The sequence below is a fragment of the Loxodonta africana genome, unplaced genomic scaffold (assembly GCF_030014295.1).
Source record: "Loxodonta africana isolate mLoxAfr1 unplaced genomic scaffold, mLoxAfr1.hap2 scaffold_80, whole genome shotgun sequence".
Lineage (NCBI taxonomy): Eukaryota > Metazoa > Chordata > Mammalia > Proboscidea > Elephantidae > Loxodonta > Loxodonta africana.
The window spans coordinates 168,556-178,470 of record NW_026975539.1 but is presented as its reverse complement, the minus strand read 5'-3'; positions in this window follow the sequence as shown (position 1 = coordinate 178,470).

The following is a 9,915-nucleotide window of genomic DNA, read 5'->3' as shown; positions in this document are numbered from 1 at the left end:
TCCCATGTTTATTGCAGCACTGTTTACAATAGTGAAAAGATGGAAGCAACCAAGGTGCCTATCAACAGATGAATGGATAAATAAATTATGGTATAGTCACACAATGGAACAGTACGCATCGATAAAGAACAGTGAGGAATCTGTGAAACATTTCATAACATGGAAGAAACTGGAAGGCATCATGCCGAGTGAAAATAGCAAGTTGCAAAAGGACAAATATTGTATAAGACCACTATTATAAGAACTTGAGAAATAGTTTAAACTGAGAAGAAAACACTCTTTTGTGGTTATGAGAGGGGGGAGGGGGAGGGGGAGAGAGGGGCATTCACTAATTAGATAGTATATAAGAACTACTTTAGGTGAAGGGAAAGACAGCACAGAATAGAGGGGAGGTCAGCACAATTGGACTAAACCAAAAGCAAAGAAGTTTCCTGAATAAACTGAATGTTTTGAAGTTCAGCGTAGCAGGGGCAGTGGTTTGGGGACCATGGTTTCAGGGGACATCTAAGCCAAATGGCATAATAAAATCTATTAAGAAAACATTCTGCATCCCACTTTGAAGAGTGACGTCTGGGGTCTTAAACGCTAGAAAGCAGCCATCTAAGATGCATCAATTGGTCTCAGCCCACCTTCATCAAAGGAGAATGAAGAACACCAAGGACACAAGGTGATTATGAGCCCAAGAGACAGAAAGGGCCACATGAACCAGAGACTACATCAGCCTGAGACCAGAAGAACTAGATGGTGCCCGGCTACAACCAATGACTGCCCTGACAGGGAACACAACAGAGAACCCCTTAGGGAGCAGGAGATCAGTGGGATGCAAACCCCAAATTCTCATAAGACCAGACTTAATGGTCTGACTGAGACTGGAAGGACCCCAGTGGTCATGATCCCCCATCTGTTGATGGACACCTTGGTCGCTTCCATCTTTTTGCTATTTCTGTAGGATATAGTCCAAGGAGTGGGATTGCTGGATGGTATGGTATTTCTAATTCTAGTTTTTTAAATAAGTGCCAAATCGACTTCCAAAGTGGTTGTACCGTTTTACATTCTCACCAGCAGTGTAGAAGTGTTCCAGTCTCTGCACAACCTCTCCAACATTTATTGTTTTGTGTTTTTTGGATTAATACCAACCTTGTTGGAGTGAAATGGAATCCCAATGTAGTTTGGATTTGCATTTCTCTAATGGCTAATGATTACGAGCATTTCCTCATGTGTCTGTTAGCTATCTGAATGTCTTCTTTAGTGAAGTACCTGCTGATATCTTTTGTCCATTTTAATCGGGTTATTTGGCTTTTTGTAGTCGAGTTTTGCAGTACCACGTAGATTTTAGAGATCAGATGCTGATCAGATAAATACATCATAGCTAAAAACTTTTTCCCAGTCTGTAGGTAATCTTTTTACTCTTTTGGTGAAGTCTTTGGATGAGCATAGGTGTTTGATTTTGGGGAGCTCGCAGTTATCTAGTTTCTCTTCTACATTGTTAGTAATGTTTGGTTTACAGTTTATACCATGCATTAGGGCTCGTAGCATTGTCCCTATTTTTTCTCCCATGATCTTTATCATTTTTGACTTGATATTTAGGACTTTGAGGCATTTTGAGTTAATTTTTTCTCTCTGTGGATGGTGTGAGATACGGGTCTTCTTTCTTTCTTTTTTTTTTTTTTTTTTTTGCAGATGGATATCCAGTTATGCCAGCACCATTGGCTAAACGGAGTGTCTTTTCTCCATTTAACTGAGTTTGGGTCTTTGTTAAATATCAGCTGCTCACATGTGGATGTATTTATGTTGGGATTCTCCATTCTGTTCCATTGGTCTATGTATCTGTTTTTGTACAAGTACCAGGCTGTTTTGACTGTCATTAGGTAGAGTGAGGCCTCCCACTTTGTTCTTCTTTTTCAGCAATGCTTTACTTATCCAGGGCCTTCTTCTCTTCCATATGAAGTTTGTGATTTCTTTCTCCATCTTATTAAAAAATGTTGTTGGAATTTGGGTCAGAATTGCATTGTATCTATAGATAGCTTTTGGGAGAACAGACATTTTTACAATGTTAAGTCTTCCTATCCATGAGCAAGGTATGTTTTTCCACTTATGAAAGTCTTTTTGGGTTTCTTGCAGTAGTGTCTTGTAGTTTTCTTTGTGTAGGTCTTTTACGTCTCTGGTTGGATTTATTCCTAAGTATTTTATCTTGTCGGGGGCTACTGTAAATGGTTTTGATTTAGTGATTTCTTCTCTGATGTTCTTTTTGTTGGTGTGTGGTGTGTGTGACGGAATTCAATTGATTTTTGTATGTTTATCTTGTATCCCAATACTCTGCTGAACCCTTCTATCAGTTTCAGTATTTTTCTTGAGGATTTTTTAGGTTTTTCTGTGTATAAGATCATGTCATCTGCAAATAGAGTTACTTTTACTTCTTCCTTTCCAATCTGGATGCCCTTTATTTTCTTTTTGTAGCCTAATTGCTCTGGCTAGGACTTCCAGCCCAATGTTGAATAAGACTGGTGGTAAGTCTCATCCTTGTCTGGTTTCTGTTCTCTAGGGGATTACTCTCAGGCTCACTCCATTTAGGATGATGGTGGCTGTTGGCTTTGTATAAATGCCCTTTATTACGTTGAGGAATTTTCCTTCTATTCCTATTTTGCTGAGAGTTTTTATCCTGAGTGGGTATTGAACTTTGTCAAATGCCTTTTCTGCATCAATTGATAAAATCATGTGATTCTTGTCTTTTTTTTTATTTATGTGGTGGATTACATTAATTGTTTTTCTGATGTTGAACCATCCCTGCATACCTGGTATGAATCCCACTTGGTCATGGTGAATTATTTTTTTGACATGTTGTTGAATTCTCTTGGCTAGAATTTTGTTGAGGATTGTTGAGTATCAGTTCATGAGGGACATAGGTCTGTAATTTTCTTTTTTGTGGTGTCTTCAGCTCATTTTGGTATCAGGGATATGCTGGCTTCATAGAATGAGTTTGGGAGTATTCCGTCCTCTTCTATGGTCTGAAATACCTTTAGTAGTAGTGGAGTAACCTCTTCTCTGAAAGTCTGGTAGAAGTGTGCAGTGAAGCTGTCAGAGCCAGGACATTTTTTGTTGGGAGTTTTTTCATTATCTTTTCAATCTCTTCTTTTGTTATCTGTCAACTTAGCTGTTCTACCTGTGTTTGTGTTAGTTTAGGTAGATAGTGTGTTTCTAGGAGTTCACCCATTTCTTCCAGGTTTTCCAATTTGTTAGAGTACAGTTTTTCATAGTAATCTGATATGATTCTTTTAATTTCATCTGGGTCTGTTGTAATATCACCCATCTCATTTCTCATTTGGGTTATTTGTTTCCTGTTTTTCTTTTGTCAGCCTAGCCAATGGTTTACCAACTTTGTTAATTTTTTCAAATAATCAGCTTTTTGTTTGTTAACTCTTTCAATTGTTTTCTGTTCTCTAATTCATTTAATGCTGCTCTAATTTTTATTATTTGTTTTCTTCTGGTTCCTGAGGGTTTCTTTTTTTACTCTCTTTATTTGTGTCCAAGTTGTAGGGACAGTTCTTTGATTTTGGCCCTTTCTTCTTTTTGTATGTGTTCATTTATTGACATCAATTGACCTCTGAGCACTGCTTTTGCTGTATCCCAAAGGTTCTGATAGGAAGTGTTTTCATTCTCATTGGATTCTATGAGTTTGTTTATTCCCTCCTTAATGTCTTCTATAATCCAGTCTTTTTGGAGCAGGGTATTGTTCCATTTCCAAGTATTTGATTTCTTTTCCCTGCTTTTTCTGTTTTTGTCTTCTACTTTTATGGCCTTATGGTCTGAAAAGATGCTTTGTAATATTTTGATGTTTTGGATTCTGCTAAGGCTTGCTTTATGACCTCGTATGTGGTCTATTCTAGACAATATTTCATGTGCACTAGAAAAGAAAGTATACTTTGCAGCTGTTGGGTGGAGTTTTCTGTATGTCTATGAGGTCAAGTTTGTTGATTGTGGCATTTAGATCTTCTGTGTCTTTACTGAGCTTCTTACTGGATGTCCTATCCTTCACCAAATGTGGTGTGTTGAAGTCTCCTACTATAATTCCAGAGCTGTCTATCTCACTTTTCAATGCTGTTAGAGTTTGTTTTATGTATCTTGCAGCCCTGTCCTTGCGTGCATATGTATTTAATATGGTTATATCTGCCTAGTAAATTGTCCCTTTAATCATTAGATAGTGTCTTTCCTTATCCTTTGTGGTGGATTTAACTTTAAAGTCTATTTAGTCAGAAATTAATATTGCCACTCCTGCTTGTTTTTGATTGTTGTTTGCTTGATGTATTTTTTCCATCCTTTGTGTTTTAGTTTGTGTCTCTAAGTCTACGGTGTGTCTCTTGTAGACAGCATATAGCTGAATTATGTTTTTTTATCCAATCTATGACTCTCTGTCTCTTTATTGGTGCATTTAGTCCATTTACCTTCAGGGTAATTATAGAGAGGTATGAATTTAGTGCTGTCATTTTGATGCATTTTTCTGTATTGTTGACAGTTTCATTTTCCACTTACTTTTTTGTGCTGAGAACTTTTTCGTTGTAAATTGTGTGTTCGTCTTTTTCGTTGTAGATGAATTTCTTTTTGCTGAGTCTTTATGTTTACCTTGGTTTTTATTTTGAAGTTTGGGATTGTTAGTCTTATTTGTGGTTACCTTAATATCTACCCCTGTTTTTCTAAGTATGAACCTACTTTGTATCTCCCTACATTGCTTTGATTTCCTCTCCATATGGAAGGTTTATGCCTGCTGCATTTCATCCCTCTTTATTGATTATTGTCATCTTTTACATAATGATGTCAGTGATTCCACGTTTTGAGCATTTTTAAAAATCTTATTTCATTTTTGTGATTTCCCTATCTTAGTTGATATCAGGATGCTCTGTTCTGTGGCCTTGTGTTGTGTTGATATCTGATATTATTGGCTTCCTATCCAGAGAATTCCCTTAAGTACTTCTTGTAGTTTTGGTTTGTTTTTTGCAAATTCTCTAAGCTTGTGTTTATTTCTAAATAACTTAATTTCCCCTTCATATTTGAGAGAGAGGTTTGTTGGATATATGATTCTTGGCTAGCAATTTTTCTCCTTCAGTGCTGTGTGTATGTCATCCCATTGCCTTCTTGCCTGCATGTTTTCTGCCGAGTAGTTGGAACTTATTCGTATTCATTCTACTTCGTAGGTAACTTTTCATTTATCCCTGGCTGCTCTTAAAATTTTCTCTTATCTTTGGTTTTGCAATTTTGATGATAACATGTTTTGGTGATTTTCTTTTGGGATCTGCCTTTTACGTGGTTCAATGAGCATCTTGGATAGATAACCTTTCATTTTCCGCCATGTCAGGGAAGTTTTCTGCCAACAAATCTTCAATAATTCTCTCTGTATTTTCTGTTCTCCCTTCCTCTTCTGGAATTCTAATCACACACAAATTGTTCTTGATAGAGTCCTACTTGATTCTTAGTGTTTCTTCATTTTTCTAAATTCTTTTATCTGATTTTTCTTTAAGTACATTGGTGCCAAGTGCCTTATCCGCCATCTCCACAATTCTGCATTTCAATTCCTCAATTCTGCTTCTCTGACTTCCTATTGATTTGTCTAATTCTGTAATTTTATTGTTAATCTTTTGGGTTTCTGAATGCTGTCTCTCTATGGATTCTTGCAGCCTATTAAATTTTTCATTATGTTCTTGAATAATCTTTTTAATATCTTCAACTGCTTTATCTGTGTGTTCCTTGGCTTTTTTTGTACATTGCCTGATTTCATTCCTGATGTTGTCCCTGAAGTCTTGAAGTGTTCGGTATGCTAATCCTCTGTATTCTACATCTGCCAATTCCAGGATACATCTTCCTCTGGGAGAGACCTTGATTCTCTATTTTGGGAGTTTGTAGAAGCAATCATGGTCTGCTTCTTTATGTGATTTGATATTGACTGCTGTCTCTGAGCCATCTATAAGTTGTTCTAATAATTTATTTTATGTTTGCTGACAGTGTCCTTTTTGTTTTGCTTTGTTTCGATATACTCAGATAGGCTACTAGAGTATGCTAACTTGGTCATTGGAGCCCTTCAAGCACTAATGTCCTGTTACCAGATGGTTAGAACTGTTACCAGGTAAATAAGCCTATGAGTCCATTCATTATTCTTTAATAGAATCAGCTCAGGTGTCCTGACAGTCAGCCACCTACTGTGTGGTTTAAGCTCTCACCTACTATCTTAGAGGAGTAGTGGTGATGGTTGTATACACTGGTTTCTGGTAGCGGCAGGGGGTCGCACCCTGAGGAGAGTAGGGTGCTGACAGCTTTCCCCCAACTGTCAGTGAGGATGTAGCGTCTCTGTTCTCTACAGTGCTCTGTTGGGTGGACTCTGCAGCTGTGCCTTAGGCACCCAATGCTTATATCCGTAAAGACTGGTAGGCACCATTATCCTCAGATCGCTTTCGCATGGTGCTAGGTGGCATGGATTAAGCCTCAGCCCTCCGGTCTGTACTGTGGGTAGGTGAAGGCTCTGTTTAATAAGTAGAGCAGTATCAGACCTCCAAAACCTGCCTCTCCATCACACAGCTGAAACAATTACAGTCAGACCTCTAACAGATTTGCCTTTGCATTATAATAGCCACCTGGTTGGGAACATAATTTTGAGGTTAATGAATAGCTTGAACGTGATGAATGCATTCTAACAAATATATCTCATCAATTTAATCTGTATATTGAGGTGTTTATGACATTTTACTTCTTTTGTTGTAGGTTACCCTTGAGTCATCAGATTATTAACCACCTGATAAATCCACTAGAATCCTTCCTACCTACTTAAGGTGGCCTAGTGAATCCAGGGTTTCTGATAAATGCACTCATTTTAATACAATGAGCTCAGTGTAAAATCATGTGTTTCCTTCCCTGACTTTTGTTATGAGAATCCATTTCAAAATAATTTTTCATATTTATGATCAAATTAATGAGCAAAATATTGTAAAACTTTTAATACCTATGCTCTCCTTCTAAGTAAGAATTTTTCATCCCATGGATAATGGCAGACCTGATACATGTTATACACTAAAAGACAGTCTAGGAGTGGTAAATACACTCATAAGAAGAATTTTAAAGGCAACTACTTCAGGTGAGGTAATCAGTGAGTTCTAAACAATGCATGACCAATCTCATGAGGTAGAGGAAGAGGGATGCTTCTGTTGGCAAAGGAGGTTGGGTGGAACTTTTAGATTCAGGTACGCAGAGTCATTGAAATTCACAGAGACAGTGTCATCTCAGTTCAAAATTCTTCCATCTATTTGTTGATTCATTTAACAAACATTTTACTGACTGAGTGATCTACATCAAGCCATTTGGCAGGCAATTCTGAGCAAAATGTTCTCTTTGCTCACAAAATGCTCGTAATTTATCAAGAGAAAAGCTGTTTTGGTAAGTTGTAAAAATTGCTATCATATTGATAATCATACCACTAGGCTTCTCCTTCTACTAGGCTTGTGTCATCCTAAATAACTACTTGTGAAATAAAAAATTAGACAGTGAAAAACTTATGAATAGCAGCTGAACATTGTCTAATATAATGCTGGAAGGTTGGAAGCCCCTCAGGTTGGAAGGCACTCAGAGTATGACTGGGGAAAAGCTGCCTCCTCAAGGTACACTCGACCTTAATGATGTAGATGGAGTCAAGCTTTTAGGACCTTCATTTGCTGGTATGGCATGACTCAGAATTAGAAGAACCAGCTGCAAGCATCCACTAATAATCAGCATGGAATTTATGAAGTATGAATCTAGGGAAATTGAAAGTCAACAAAAATTGTATGAAACGTATAAAGATCAATATCCTAGGCATTAGATAGCTGAAAAGGACTAGTAGTTGCCGTTTGGGTTAAGGCAATCGTATGGTCTACTATGCCAAGAAAGACAAATTGAAGAGGAACAGCATCACATTCATTGTCAAAAAGAACATTTCAAGATCTATCCTGAAGTACAATGCTGTCAGTAATAGAAAAATATCGACGTGCCTACAAGGAAGACCAGCTAATACGACAATTATTCGAATTTAAGAATCAACCACTAAGGCCAAAGATGAGGAAATTGAAGATTTTTACGGATTTCCAAATCTAAAATTGATCAAACATACTGGTAATTACTGGTGATTGAAATGCGAAAGTTGGAAACAAAGAAGAAGGATTGATCAATAGTTGGAATATGTGGCTTTGGTGATAGAAATGACACCAGAGATCCTGTGATAGAGTTTTGCAAGACCAACAACTTCTTCACAGCAATTATCTTTTTTTCAATAACATAAATTGCAACGATACACATGGATCTCACCAGACAGATTGCACAGGAATCAAATTGACTCCATCTGTAGAAAGAGGCAATGGAAAAGCTCAATATCATCAGTCAGAACAAGGCAAGGGGCCGACTTCAGAACAGATCATCAACTGCTCATATGTAAGTTCACGTTGAAGCTGAAGAAAATTAGATCAAATCCACAAGAGCAAAATACCACCTTGAGTATCCCACCTGAATTTAGACACCATTCCAAGAATAGATTTGATGCACTGAACACTAATGACTGAAGACCAGACAAGTTGTGGAATGACATTAAGGACATCAGACACGAAGAATGCAAAAGGTCATTAAAAAGGAAAGACCAAAATGGATGTCAGAAGAGACTCTGAAACTTGCTCTTGAATTTTGAGTAGCTAAAGCGAATGGAAGGAATGACGAAGTAAAATAGTTGAACAGAAGATTTCAAAGGGTGGCTTGAGAAAAAAAAAATTGAGAAGACATAGTAAAGTATTATAGGGAAATGTACAAAGACATGGTATTAGAAACCAAATGGAAAGAACACACTCAGCATTTCTCAAGCTGAAAGAACTGCAGAATAAATTCAAGCCTTGAGTTGCAATATTGAAGGATTCCGCTGGGAAAATACTGAACAATGGAGGAAGCATCAAAAGAAGATGGAAGGAATACACAGAGCCACTGTACCAAAAAGAATTGGTCAATGATCAACCATTTTAGGAGACAGGATATAGCCAAGAACCAATGGTAGTGAAGGAAGAAGTCCAAGCTGCACTGAAGGCATTAAGAAAAAAAGGGTCTAGGAATTAAGAGCTACCAATTGAGTTGTTTCAACAAATGGATGCAGTACTAGAGGTGTTCACCTGTCTATGCCAAGAAATTTGGAAGACAGCTACCTGGCCAGACAAAAGTGCCCATTCCAACGAACGGTGATCCCACAGAAAGTGGAAATTTTCAAACAATATCATTAATATCACACACAAGTAAAATTTTGCTGAAGATCATTCAAAAGCAGTGGCGACAGTACATTATGGGAACTGCCAGAAATTCAAACTGGACTAAGAAGAGGACATAAAACAAGGGTTATCGTTGCTGTGTAGATCATAACAAATTTGGATAACACTACAAAGAACGGGAATTCCAGAACACTGAATTGTGCTTATAAGGAAACTGTACGTGGACCAAGAGGCAGTTGTTCAGACAGAACAAGGGGGTTCAGCAAGGTTTAAAATCAGAAAAGGTGTATATCAGGGTCATATCCTTTCGCCATATTCATTGAATCTGTATGCTGAGCAAATAATCCAAGAAGATGGAGTACATTAAGAAGAATGTGACATCTGGATTGGAGGAAGAATCATTAACAACCTGTGATATGCAGAGGACGTGACCTTGCTTGCTGAAAGCCAAGAGGACTTCAAGCACTTACTGATGAATATCGAAGACTAGAGCCTTCAGTATGGATTACACCTCAAAATAAAAAACAACAACAAAAAAACCCAAATCCAAAACTCTTCACAACTGGACCAATTAGCAGTATCATGATAAATGGAGAAAAGATTGAAGTTGTCAAGGATTTCATTTTACTTGGATTCACAATCAATGCCCACAGAAACAGCAGTC